The sequence below is a fragment of the Symphalangus syndactylus genome, chromosome 8 (genome assembly GCF_028878055.3).
Source record: "Symphalangus syndactylus isolate Jambi chromosome 8, NHGRI_mSymSyn1-v2.1_pri, whole genome shotgun sequence".
Lineage (NCBI taxonomy): Eukaryota > Metazoa > Chordata > Mammalia > Primates > Hylobatidae > Symphalangus > Symphalangus syndactylus.
Window position 1 is genome coordinate 94,675,438 of NC_072430.2, and position 12,603 is coordinate 94,688,040.

Genomic DNA, 12,603 nt, shown 5'->3' on the forward strand with positions numbered 1-12,603 from the left:
TTTGGGCTTCCCTCATTCTCAAGTCTGTCAAAGCCTGTCAAGTTTCATTGCTTCCCCGCTTGCTTCCTCCTGCTCAGATGCTGATACAATTCAGGTCTTGTGGCTGTTTGGTGGCTTGTCCTCATTCGTCAGTGTGGATGCCTGGTAACTAGTCATTGTAAATATTGTCCCTGAGTTTTTTATTTTGTTAAGTAATCTGTTTTTATGTTGAGATTTGGATTTTAAAATATACTGCTGCCACTGTCATCTTCCCAGAACCCACTGAATAGATTAAAAATATTCTCTTCTTTGGCCGGTCAAGGTGGCTCCTGCCTGTAATCCCAGTGCTTTGGGAGGCTGAGACGGGAGGCCAGGAGTTCAAGACCAGCCTGGGTAACATACCAAGACCCCATCTCTACCAATAAAAATAAGATAGCCAGGAGTGGTGGCACACACCTATAATCCCAGCTACTTGGGAGGCTGAGGCAGAAAGATTGCTTGATTCCAGGAGTTCGAGGCTGCAGTGAGCTATGATCCCACCACTGCACTCCAGCTTGGGCAATAGAGTGTGAACCTACCTAAAAAAAAAAAAAAAAAAAAAATTCCCTTTGCTACATAGAATCCCCATTTTCACAAGAATCAGAAATGGTAAATTGGTATTAACTTTCTAAGCTTTGATAATGTAATTGTAACTTCAAAGGAGTTTAGGGAATGTGTTCTCAATGTTATAAAATCCTCTAAGAATTGTATAGCAGTGTATTTTTTTCAGTCTACTTCTGGTATGATTAAAGAGAGAAAATATCTGTGTCCTAGAACCAGTTAAAAAAAATTAAGTGTTCCAAGTATTAATGGAAACAAATTTACACAAAACTTTGGTACAAAGCAGTTCGTAAACAGAATATTATAAAAATAACAATTTCTTTTTTTTGTGAGGGGTTTTCCTGGAAGAGCTGCTAGACAAATTCTAAAAGAGCTGTAACACTAAAAAAGAACAATTATTATTGTAGAGGAAGAGGTCTATTTACACAGTGTTTTCACATACACTACCTCATTTAACCCTCAAAATAGTCCTCTTAGGGAGATATTGTTATTATGCATTACATTCTTCGTCAGAAAAAAATATTGAACTTAGAGAACTCAAATGACTTGATTTAAGATTGTAGCAAGAAGGACTCTTACCACCTCTACCTGCAAAGTGTTCACTTTTCCACCAAGGGCTCAGCTTTGGTGAGATCCCTGTGTAGCATGTGGAAAGAAGTAGAAACCTGCCTAGTCAGCTCTATCAGTCATATACTCCCAGAGGACCCACAGGGTGACAGGTGCTGCAGGCAGATCACTCTCATGGTCTGGCTAAAAGCTTTGTCTAGCACCTTAAAGCCTGTAAGTGACAGGAGTGGCATCTGAATTGAGATTTTCTGACTATAAACCCTCTGGTTTGCTTTTTCTTGCTAGCTAACATCCACTTCAGCAGAGAGCTTTATGGAGCCTGTAGCTTGAGCAGCTCCAGGTGGCATCATGAAATCTGCGTGTTGCTGAACATGAGTAGCTTTGATTCATGGTAGGTGTGAGAGGACCATGTGAGAACATTTCTGGTGATTGTGGCAGCATTTCTCAAACGTTTACTCCTGAGTTCTCCGAGAGTCAGAGAGGAGGATCCTGTCCTATATCTCCATGGACTCTTTCATTACATTCTAATATTTTTACCTTAAAATTCATGCTGAGAGAGATTGCTGGCAAGATGGCTGAATAGGAACAGCTCTGGTCCACAGCTTCCAGTGAGATTGATGCAGAAGGTGGGTGATATCTGCATTTCCAACTGAGGTACCCAGTTCATCTCACTGGGACTGGTTGGACAGTGGGTACAGCCCAAGGAGGGCGAGTTGAAGCAGGGTGGGGCATCGCCTCATCCAGGAAGCACAAGGGGTCAGGGGAACTCCCTCTCCTAGCCGAGGGAAGTCATTAGGGACTGTACCATGCACTCCAGCCCAGATACTGCACTTTTCCCACAGTCTTCACAACCCACAGACTAGGAGATTCCCTCCGGTGCCTACGTCACCAGGGCCCTAGTTTTCCAGCACAAAACTGGGTGGCTGTTTGGGCAGACACCGAGCTAGCCGCAGGAGTTTTTTTTCATACCTCAGTGCGCCTAGAACACCAGGGAGACAGAACCGTTGACTTCCCTGGAAAGGGGGCTGAAGCCAGGGAGCCAAGTGGTCTGGCTCTGCAGGTCCCACCCCCACAGGGCCTAGCAAGCTAAGATCCACTAGCTTAAAATTCTTGCTGCCAGCACAGCAGTCTGAGCTTGACCTGGGACTCTCGAGCTTGGTGGAGGGAGGGGTGTTCACCATTGCGGAGGCTTGAGTAGGTAGTTTTACCCTCACAGTGTAAACAAAGCCACCAGGAATTTCAAACTGGGCGGAGCCCACTGCAGCTCAGCAAGTCCTCTGCGGCCAGATCGCCTCTCTACGTTCCCTCCTCTCTGGGCAGGGCATCTCTGAAAAAAAGGCAACAGTCCCAGGCAGGGACTTATAGATAAAACCCCCACTTCCCTGGGACCGAGCACCTGGGGGAAGGGGCAGTTGTGGATGCAGCTTCAGCAGACTTAAACGTCCCTGCCTGGCAGCACTGAAGAGAGCAGTGGATCTCACAGCACAGTGTTCAGGCTCTGATAAGGGACAGTGTGCCTTCTCAAGTGGGTCCCTGACACCCGTGTATCCTGACTGGGAGACACCTCCCAATAGGGGCTGACAGACATCTCATACAGGAGAGCTCTGGCTGGCAACTCGTGGGTGCGCCTCTGGGATGAAGCTTCCGGAGGAAGGAACAGGCAGCAATCTTTGCTATTCTGCAGCCTCTGCTGGTGATACCCAGGCAAACAGGGTCTGGAGTGGACCTCCAGCAAGCTCCAGGAGACCTGCAGCAGAGGGGCCTGACTGTTAGAAGGAAAACTAACAAACAGAAAGGAATAGTGTCAACATCAACAAAAAGGACATCCACTCAGAGACCCCATTTGAAGGTCCCCGACTTCAAAGACCAAGGGTAGATAAATCCACAAAGATGGGGAAAAACAATCGCAAAAAAAGCTGAAGATTGCAAAAACCAGAATGCCTCTTTTCCTCCAAAGGATCACAACTCCTTGCCAGCAAGAGAACAAAACTGGACAGAGAATGAGTTTGAAGAACTGACAGAAGGAGGCTTCAGAAGGTGGGTAATAACAAACTCCTTTGAGCTAAAGGAGCATGTTCTAAACCAATGCAAGGAAGCTAATAACCTTGAAAAAAGGTTAGAAGAATTGCTAACTAGAGTAACCAGTTTAGAGAAGAACATAAATGACCTGATGGAGCTGAAAAACACAGCACAAGAACTTCATGAAGCATATACAAGTATCAATAGCCAAATTGATCAAGCCGAAGAAAGGATATCAGAGATTGAAGATCAACTTAATGAAATAAAGTGAGAAGACATGCTAAAAAAAAGAATGAAAAGGAACAAACAAAGCCTCCAAGAAATATGGGACTATGTGAAAGACCAACTCTACATTAGATTGTTGTACCTGACAGTGACAGGGAGATTGGAACCAAGTTGGAAAACACTCTTCAGGTTATTATCCAGGAGAACTTCCCCAACCTAGCAAGGCAGGCCAACATTCAAATTCAGGAAACACAGAGAAACTGAGGCAACAATTAATAGCCCACCAACCAAAAACAGCCCAGGACCAGATGGATTCACAGCTGAATTCTACCAGAGGTACAAAGAGGAACTGGTACCATTCCTTCTGAAACTATTCCAATTAATAGAAAAAGAGGTAATCCTCCCTAACTCATTTTATGAGGCCAGCATTGCCCTGATACCAAAACCTGGCAGAGACACAACAAAAAAAAGAAAATTTCAGGCCAATATCCCTGATGAACATTGATGTGAAAATCCTCAATAAAATACTGTCAACCCAAATCCAGCAGCACATCAAGAAGCTTATCCACCATGATCAAGTTGGCTTCATGCCTGGGATGCAAGGCTGGTTCAACAAACACAAATCAATAATTGTGATCCATCACATAAACAGAACCAATGACAAAAGCCATATGATTATCTCAATAGATGCAGAAAAGGCCTTTGACAAAATTCAGCAGCTCTTCATGCTAAAATCTCTCAATAAACTAGGCACTGATGGAATGTATCTCAAAATAATGAGAGCCATTTATGACAAACCCACAGCCAATATCATACTGAATGGGCAAAAACTGGAAGCATTCCCTTTCTCTCAACACTCCTATTCAACACAGTATTGGAAGTTCTGGCCAGGGCAATCAGGCAAGAGAAAGAAATAAAGCATATTTGATTAGGAAGACAGGAAGTCAAATTATCTCTGTTTGCTGAAGACATGATTGTATCTTTAGAAAACCCCATCGTCTCAGCCCAAAATCTCCTTAGGCTGATAAGCAACTTCAGCAAAGTCTCAGGATACAAATGAATGCGCAGAAATCACAAGCATTCCTATACACCAATAACAGACAAACAGAGAGCCAAATCATGAGTGAGCTCCCATTCACAATTGCTACAAAGATAATAAAATACCTAAGAATACAACTTACAAGGGATGTGAAGGACCTCTTCAAGGAGAACTACAAACCACTGCTCAAGGAAATAAGAGAGGACACAAACAAATGGAAAAACATTCCAGGCTCATGGATAGGAAAAATCAATATCATGAAAATGGCCATACTGTTCAAAGTAATTCATAGATTCAATGCTATCCCCATCAAGCTACCATTGACTTCCTTCACAGATCTAGAAAAAACTACTTTAAATTTCATATGGAACCAAAAAAGAGCCCACATAGTCAAGACAATCCTAAGCAAAAAGAACAAAGCTGGAGGCATCATGCTACCTGTCTTCAGACTATACTACAAGGCTATAGTAATAAAAACAGCATGGTACTGGTACCAAAACAGATATGTAGACCAATGGAACAGAACAGAGGCCTCAGAAATAATGCCACACATCTACAACCATCTGATCTTTGACAAACCTGACAAAAAACAAGCAATGGGGAAATGATTCCCTATTTAATACATTGTGTTGGGAAAACTGGCTAGCCATATGCAGAAAGCTGAAATTGGATCCCTTCCTTACACCTTATAAAAAATTAATACAAGATGGATTAAAGACTTAAACGTAAGACCTAAAGCCATAAAAACCCTAGAAGAAAACCTAGCCAATACCATTCAGGACATAGGCATGGGCAAAGACTTCATGACTAAGACACCAAAAGCAATGGCAACAAAAGCCAAAATTGGCAAATGGGATTAATTAAACTAAAGAGCTTCTGCACAGCAAAAGAAACTATCATCAGACTGAATGGGCAACCTACAGAATGGGAGACAATTTTTGCAATGTATCCATCTGACAAAGGGCTAATATCCAGAATCTAAAAAGAACTTAAACAAATTTACAAGGAAAAAAAAACAACCCCATCAAAAAGTGGGCAAAGGATATGAACGGACGCTTCTCAAAAGAAGACATTTATGTGGCCAACAAACATATGAAAAAATGCTCATCATCACTGGTCATTAGAGAAATGCAAGTCAAAACCACAATGAGATACTATCTCATGCCAGTTAGAATGGCAATCATAAAAAGTCAGGAAACAACAGATGCTGGAGAGGATATGGAGAAATAGGAATGCTTTTACACTGTTGGTGGGAGTGTAAATTAGTTCAACCATTGTGGAAGACAGTGTGGTGATTCCTCAAGGACCTAGAACTAGAAATACCATGTGACCTAACAATCTCATTCCTGGGCATATACCCGAAGGATTATAAATCATTCTACTAGAAAGACACATGCACACATATGTTTATTGCAGCACTGTTCACAATAGCAAAGACTTGGAACCAACCCAAATGCCCATCAATGATAGACTGGATAAAGAAAATGTGGCACATATACACCATGGAATACTATGACGCCATAAAAAGGATGAGTTTATGTCCTTTGCAGGGACATGGATGACACTGGAAACCATCATTCTCAGCAAACTAACACAAGAACAGAAAAACAGAAAACCAAACACTGCATGTTCTCACTCATAAGTGGAAGTTGAACAATGAGAACACATGGAGACAGGGAGGGGAACATCACCCACCGGGGCCTGTTTGGGGTTGGGGGCTAGGGGAGGGATAGCATTAGGAGAAATACCTAATGTAGATGACGGGTTGACGGGTGCAGCAAACCACCATGGCACATGTATACCTATGTAACAAACCTGCCCGTTGTGCACATGTACCCCAGAACTTAAAGTATAATTAAAAAAAAGTCATGCCAACTTTAAATACCATTTTGTAATATATCTGTGCTATTTAGATACTAAAAGAATATTTTGCACTACTTGCCAGCAAGTAAAACTGTTATAGCTGGTAATAATACAGAAGGTAAAATACAGAAGGTTTATCCAGTGGATCTTAGTACCTTCTGGCATACCACCACGTAACCCTAAAGTGTTGCTAAGTTTGAAAGCAAGAGAAGGAGTGAAGAGAAGTAGGCTGCAGACTCATCATGGGAGTTTGAAGATTCTGCTAAACATTTGGGCTTTAGTATGTCGAAAAAGAGGAGCCGATGAAGTATTTTTAAAAAAAAAAAAGTAAACTGATTGGATTTGTGTTTTAGATGAATGGCTTTTGAACTTCTTTGTTCACCATCATCTATTAATAAGGAAGACACTTTGCATGCTAATTCATACACAGATTATGGATAGCATATATATCTGTATATATGAATATTATATGTAAAGAAAATATGATGAAACTTTTTTTACCCTTATATTTTCCATTTTAATCTATTTCATCTAGAAAAGTTAATGTGATTCACTGAATAGGTTGCACCTCACAATGTTTTCTTACTTTGGTGGCAGTATGTAAGAAGGATGGTAGAAGGGAAATAGCAAGAATATTCAAAGTGAAGATAGGCCAGAATAATAGAATATAAAGCAAGACAGTGGCAATGGGTGGAGCTAAAATCCACCGGAATTGGTTACCAATTATCCATGAAGATAATGTTGGGTTTCTGGCTTGATTGAATGGCCATTCTATTTACTGAGACTAGGAAAGCAGAAAATGTAAGTTTGGAAAGAAAGATAATTGACTTCCATTTGGAAGTGATTTTGAAGTATATGCAAAACCTCTAATAGGTAACTGGATAGGAGAGTTGCAGCTCAGGAAGAAGATGTGAGTGGGAGAAAAAGATGAAAGATTCAGGACCCTTAAGCGTATGAGTTCTGATGGAAGCCAAGGGAATAGAGATGAGGTTGTCAGGGTGAATGTAGAGAGTCAAATGAGAAGGCCAAGGAGAGAACAGAGAGAACCCTGAAGAACACCTTCACTTCAGAGGATGAAGAAAAAGAAGAGCCTGCAACAGAAATAGGGAAGCAAACCAGGAGAGTGGAGTGTCACAAAGCCAAAGAAGAGGACGTTTCAAGGAGGGAACAGTCAGCAGTGTCCAATGCTGGAAGAAGGTCTGGTAAGGCAAGGTTTAGCAGTTAGGAAGCTATTATATTCTCAGAGTTAGCAACAAAAAGAGGTGGTGGTTTAGGCATGCAGTTGTGAGGAGAAGGGTGGTAAACATAACAGGTATGTCCTGGGAGGTGAGTGGAGAGGAGTATCCTGGCCCCTGGAAGCAGGTCCAGAAGTAGGTGAGGTTTGGCTGCTCCAGGGAGGTAGCTGGCACCTGGGAAATCTGTCAGCCATTGCAGAGTTGCAAGCTTTGCTCTGGGATTCAGATGCAGATAGGCAGTATCTAAAAGGAGGATGATGTGAGTGAGGCAGAAGCTCAGTCCTAAAAGGGTGACAGTTCTGGCCAGGTCTCCAAGCCTGCAGTTGATGCACAGGGATTTAGGCTGGTATCAGCTCTGGTGTGCAATGTGTGGGCCAGACTCAGGACATAGAGGACCACCCGTAAGTACTGCTGCAGAAGTTCAGGGCAAAAATGAGAAGCCAGGTGAGTTAGTTGCTATGTTAGAGATAAAAACTACTTCCATTTTTCAGCCTGGAAAGAGGACTGATTTAAGGTAGGAGCCTGCAGGTGGGAGTCAAGCAGTTTTGCTACTGGGATAGGAATGCTTCAGAGGGTTGAAAGCAGTAGGCAGAGGCAAGTCATGAATGCAGTGGTCTCCAGGCTGGTATTCACCACTGGATCACACTTCTTTTTTTCTTTATTCAACTGCCTATATGACTAGCTTCTCAAATGCTCATCGGTTTTAACATCTCATTGTTCTTTCATCTCAGTGTGTTAAATACAATTTTTATATCTACTCATTTCTACTTGCATGTTAGTCATTTTATCTTTTTAAAAATTATACTCTAACAGCATACATAATGTAAAATTAAAGGAAATATGACATTTGTCCTAATTATTTTGGATCACTTTCTTTTAAAAACAAACTGAGCATCTGGATTAAACTTTTGAACATCTGAACCAATATGCCACTTGATCTTAGGTGATATTTTCTTTTTACCTCAACAAATATTTATTGAGAGCCTACTCTGGACAAGGAGTTTATTAACTTCTAACCAAAAAATGTTAATTAGTCTGTTGTTTGAAGTGCCATCGACTTATTGTGCATTTGGTTCATTCCTATAACTAATCCTCAAGGTGTGTAGGAAGATTAGCCACTTTGACTCAGTCCTGTAAACTGTAAGCTTTAATGAGCTGAGCTCTGGGTAGAATTAGAAATACAAATACCAGTTTTTATATCTCAGGTTATTTTTGAATACCAAAATACTGTATTTGTTGGTACAATATCATTAGATTAGTATATCTAACATATCAGAAATCAAAACCATTTATGTTTTGAGAAGTACTCAGAGAATTTATACACTATGTTAATATTTCACATGGAGCAGAGGTGTGCCCAGTGCTTCTTCCTCGAGGACTAGGAGAAATATGGAGCAGTGGGAAGGAGGTTCCTAGGCCCCATTACTACCTTCCCATGATGAGGCTTGATGCTGTCTGCTCCCATCAGGACCACTCATTCTCTGTGGCCTGCCCTCCTCTCCTAGAGTAATTTATTTCAAACAGGCCCTTCTTCTCCAATCATCCTACTTGAGAAGAGTCAGGAAGTGGGAGAGAGAAACCCCTGTCTTGGACCTTAACCCTGTCTCGGACCTTAACCCTGTCTCAAATAGGGAACACCTAGGGACAACGTGTAGCAAATAATGAAAACTATATGTATTGGCCTGCTCGAGCAAGTGTGGCTTAAACAACAGGAAATTTATTTTCTCACACTTCCAGAGGCTAGAAGTCCAAGATCAGGGTGTCAGCAGGTTTTTCTTCTGAGACCTCTCTCCTTGACTTGTCTTCCCCTTCTGTCTTCACGTGGTCTTTTTCTATGCAAGTCTATGTCCTAATTATAAGGAAACCAGTGGGTTTGGACTAGGGCCCACCCCTAATGACCTCATTTTACCTTAATTACCTCTATAAAAGCTGTCTCCAAATATAGTCCCATTCAGAAGTCCTAGGGTTTGGATTTCAACATACACTTTTTAGTAGAGGGGATGGGGGAGGGGGGTTGGCAGGAGAGGTAGGAAGAGTTCAGTCCATAACACCATATATGTCTATCTTTTTAAAAAATCAAATACAGGCATTTATATATTCTGCAAAATAAATGCCAAAATACAAGTACCACAATCAATGTCACAGTTATTCTTATAATATAATGAGCTCAGTTGCTTAATTGCATGGTAGAAAGGTGGATTTTCTATTTTAATGGCCCCTGGAAGAGTCTCAGAGGCTACCAACTTTAAAAATTTTTTTTAAATAAGAGGATCTTAATTTTTATTTTACTATGTAGTTACTGTTGCCCAACTGTTTCATCTTGCCGTTGACTGGATATTCTTAATACATAGAAATGTAAATGAAAAGCTAGTTTTCAAAGGGTAATTAAAGGACTTTGGTAAAAAGGAAGAGAGTGACAAGAATTTGATTTAGGATGACTTGGATGGCTGAAAAGAGAAAATCCAAATAGTTTTTTCCCTCTTTGGGTAGTCAACCAAGAAGCAAACTCAGCATCTGAATTAGCTCAAAGGGAAAACAGACCTAGTAGAAATGGGGTGTGAACTCCATAGTTAAGCTCTGGTCTGATAAAGTGACCTCCCAGCCAGGAAGCTCACACTGTTACACAGTGAGCTAAGTGTTCCCAGTCCCTCCCCTCTGCCCATAGATATGTACAGCAGCACCAGGGTGGGGCTCTTGCTATTCTGCAACCAGCTGTGCCAGCCCACAGAGTGCCTCACTTCTCCATGGAGCATTAAGAACTCCCTAGCTTCTTCCTCCAAGTTTCCCACATTACATCTCTCCCTGGAGGCTGCCATGGGTTGGGGCTGGCACCTTTGCATTCCATCCATGTTTGCTTATTGATGGATCAATTGATCGATCAGACTTTACAGATTTCCCATCCCACCCCTTGGACAAGTCCTTTTAAGCTAAGTATCAGTTAATTCTGCAAAATATGGGAATTCATAAAGATGGTCTCTATGACTCTTTTTTGCCCTAACTTTATAGAAATCTATGCTACAATTTCAGATTTTAAGGCATATTTTTTTAAATATCATGTATAGCTACAAAAGAAACTATAAATGCCATCGACTAACACATAGGAAAGAAAAGTACCCTTTTCTTCCTAGGGTCTTAAGGCTTATTTTAGATGGGAAATTTGAGTTTACCTCAACCTTAAGTTTTCAACTCATTCCCCTGCTCAGTTTTGGGCCACTCTTGTTTATAGAGGTAACTCTGAGATCACCCTAAAACTATGTATAAGCTGAAATATTCATTATCAATGTCAGTGGCAGGTTCTCCTCCAGTGATCAGGCTATAAAACACAAATATAATTCTCAAAAGTAAAATTTTATAAACGCAAAATGACTATCTATATGATAGCATTATCAGCAAAGTTTTGCTCTTCCTCTTCTGACTATAATTGCTAATTGTTTTCTAATGCTCTTTTGTACAGCCCTGTGGAGTATTTCCTTGAGACATTCACATATGCAAGGTGGCTTTGTGCTGTGTTCTCCTCCCACCCACTCATCACCCACACGCACCTGCCCTCCTGCTCCCCGCTAACTCAGTGGCCCAGCCTCCTCCCACACAGGCCCAGTGACCCGGCACCCACTCAACCACTTTCTTGTTTGTTCTCCCACAAACCCACCCACTCATCCTCTCTCCTTCACACAGGTAGATGTTTTCACACTCCCACTGCTCAGCAGACAAAGCTCAAGAATGTGCTTTGGGCAGTAGTGGCGGGGCGAGGGAGAATAATTTTTTTCTAATGACCATTATGTTTTTTTCCTTGATCAACAAGCTTATTCACAAATGAGTAGTTGATAAAGTCATTTTTATGCTTAGATTATTTTTTCAATACTTCCTCTACTCAATAATTGGATTTTCTATTTTTGAAAACTCTACCACAACGTATATGTATACACTTAGAGCATTGTAACTTGTTTCAGTGAAAACACACGCCCCATCTTTTGTCTAAATTGAAATATTTCACTCACATTCTGAAGTGAACGGGTGCACCAATGAGATAATGGCTTATTGGGATGGTTATTTGTAATGATGGTGTCTGAGCTATAGCTGGAATCAATAGGCTGCCTGACAAGATTAATTGGCTGTGAATTATGCCGGAGCAATTCCAGAGCCAATACCAGAAACAACGGCCAGCCCACTCATCAAAGCCCTGCCAAGGCCTCTCTACTCTGTGGGGCTGGCCCCAGGGGAGGTGGGGAGGCCAATCTCTGCTACTTGTTTATGTTTTTAAGGCTACTAGAAAGACTTCCCTGAATCACCCTAATGTTGCTATCCTAATGTTCCAGAATTAAAGTCCCTCCTGAGTCCTCTGAGTATTTAGAGTATGAAGAATTAGAAAGATATTACTGCAGGTTCTTCCCATTCATGGCAACTATTTTTATCCTTTCAAGGAGCTCAGATCATATGCCACATGGTGTGAACAGAATCTATTCTGCAATATTATGAATCCAATCTTGAAGAGGAAATATGTGTATAATAGTGGATTTTAAGAAGTGGACTACTGAATTTGTGTTTGTTTATTTATTTATTTTTTGCTTTTTAAATATCATAGCTAATGTGAACTCCAGGAACCATTTGTCCTTCTCTTTTATCTCTCCAAGGTGTAGCATGGCGCCTGACATGTAGTAGCACTCAATCCATGGCTAGAAACTTGCTTCAGATCCCTGGCGTTTTATCTTGTCAGCACTAAGCTTTAGGGCCAATTTTATTGAATTTTATATGTACCAGTCTCTTACTCTTGATTTTGAATACAACTACTCTTTCCTTTAAATTTCCACAAAAATTTGCTATGCCCTCTTATGTATTTTATCACTTTCTTTCTTGAATCATATTTAATCTTAAAGCTCTTAATGGCTCCAAAGGACTTTTAAGGCAGATCTACATGATTTAACTTTGTATCCCTACCTAAAGCAAAGCTTCTCATATAAAAATCTCCACATATAAAAAGGTGCAAGCTGGGTGCAAAAGCAAGAGACAAGAAAGTACCTCTTGGCTCATTCAACTGCCACATGGTGATAGAACTGCCACTAAGTTTCTAGTTGCTGG

At 41.1% G+C, this 12,603-nt stretch overlaps 1 pseudogene; it reads right to left on the reverse strand.

Moving 5' to 3' along the window:
* Positions 1-910: 910 nt before the first annotated feature.
* LOC129488964 (uncharacterized) lies at positions 911-963 on the reverse strand (annotated as a pseudogene).
* Positions 964-12,603: the final 11,640 nt, after the last annotated feature.